The sequence below is a fragment of the Austrofundulus limnaeus genome, unplaced genomic scaffold (genome assembly GCF_001266775.1).
Source record: "Austrofundulus limnaeus strain Quisiro unplaced genomic scaffold, Austrofundulus_limnaeus-1.0 Scaffold43, whole genome shotgun sequence".
Taxonomy (NCBI): domain Eukaryota; kingdom Metazoa; phylum Chordata; class Actinopteri; order Cyprinodontiformes; family Rivulidae; genus Austrofundulus; species Austrofundulus limnaeus.
The window spans coordinates 957,943-959,754 of NW_013952445.1; positions in this window are offsets into that span (position 1 = coordinate 957,943).

Genomic DNA, 1,812 nt, shown 5'->3' on the forward strand with positions numbered 1-1,812 from the left:
TCTGTACATAGAGCCTTTTGTACATGAGTACAAAAAGGACAAACAGCTCTAAAATAAGTTTGAACATTTTATTAAAGTCCCTATTTCTGTAGAAAAGAATACTTGTGAAATAATTGATAGATTATGAAGACAGCCAAACATATTTCAGGTTTAATGCTGTCAATTTATTCAAGTTAATGGTCTTCAAGTCATCAGCATATTAACTTATTTACACAACAACAAATATTTTTTACATTATTCCAGACCTGATTTTGTGTTTTCTATAAGTTTGAAAGTAAATAAAGAAATGAATCGATTGTTTGGTCACTGAGTGGAATCAGTTGGAGTAACTCTGTTAGGTATGAGGAAAAAAATAAAATAAAATAAAATAAAATAAAAAACAAGTGGCTGAATTGTTCTTTTAATAAGTGCAATGGATAGATCTTGAAACAACTCTGCGACTGACACCAAGATTGGTGACGAAATGAGAAATCTATGGCCATTTTGATCTACAAAATTTTTTTTCTGCAGGTTTAACATTAAAATCCATGAAAACCGGTGATGTTTCTTCAACAAACAACAAACAGGTAGAACTTCTTTAATGTTTGAGATAATTCGATGAAATGTTCAGAAGTAGGAAATGGCATGCTTTTAAAGTGAGCCCAGATTATTTGTAACATTAGACATTATTTGATAAACAGTTGGTTCAACTATAAAATTACTGTAAAAATACTGTAGGATGTTTAGTTTTGAGAAATAAAAATGTATATAAATTGTCACAAAGATGGTGCCGTTTTGTAGCGCCGCAAAGCATGCCGGTTAAATGGTCTTAAAAACAAAAACACGTTTGCCTGATCAGAGTCATGGAAGTCAGCCAGGATTTAAATCAAATATACAGTATTTTGGTGATATCTACTTTTGATCGAGTGCTGTAAGCCCAAGCTTGTTTTTAAGCTTGTTGAACTAGAGCGTCATTTTTATCACAGATAAACTACAAAAAAAAAAAAAACGGCAGAATCCATTTGATCAAAAACATGGTGAAAGATTAACTTCGTTGCCATTTCATACTAAAAAATCATAGTGAGATACCCCTGGGAACAGAAAAAAAATGCAATAATTGGAGAGGAGTCTGAAAACACTATGTTCATTGCGAAACAGACACCTGTGGAACGCTCATGGCGGCTGAGGGGCGGAGTTTGTCACAAACCTATGCATGTCTATCCCTTTCAAGTGGGGGGAAGCRCAGATAAACAACTTRGCACATGTTTAATAAGATGAAATATTATGGGACATCCTCAATTGWWATRYTTATTTTTAAAGCTCCTACCGCCGCGACAATATTTGCATTTAAATTACAACGAAACTAGTGCTCGAAATACATGTGAGTAAAACAAAAAATAGTGAGGAGTGTTTGTGTTTGGCTCTTAATGCACGCTGAGCTAAATGACATAACATTTGCACAGAGGACATTTGCCTTTTTGTACACMTTTACCCACCCACCAGCTCATCYGTCAAGGTCTCAGAATAAACAAAACAGGTGCACGGGGGCAAAGGCAGACTTCTTTTCATGCTGCTCACAGGGAACAGAAAAGAAGGGGGGGGGGTGAAAGTGAAGTGGAGATAAAGAGTCAACTGAGAGGAAGCAGAGCTGTCAGTCYATTAGCATTAACGCATTAACAGCGGGGTTAATGTGTGTGTTTCCAGTGAGAGCTGTCAGGGTGTTTTCACTCAAAGTTTGGAGTGCTGCGACCTAAAGGTCAGGGAAGAGACTGAACTGTTTAGTGTGTGTGTGTGTGTGTGTGTGTGTGTGTGTGTGTGTGTGTGTGTGTGTGT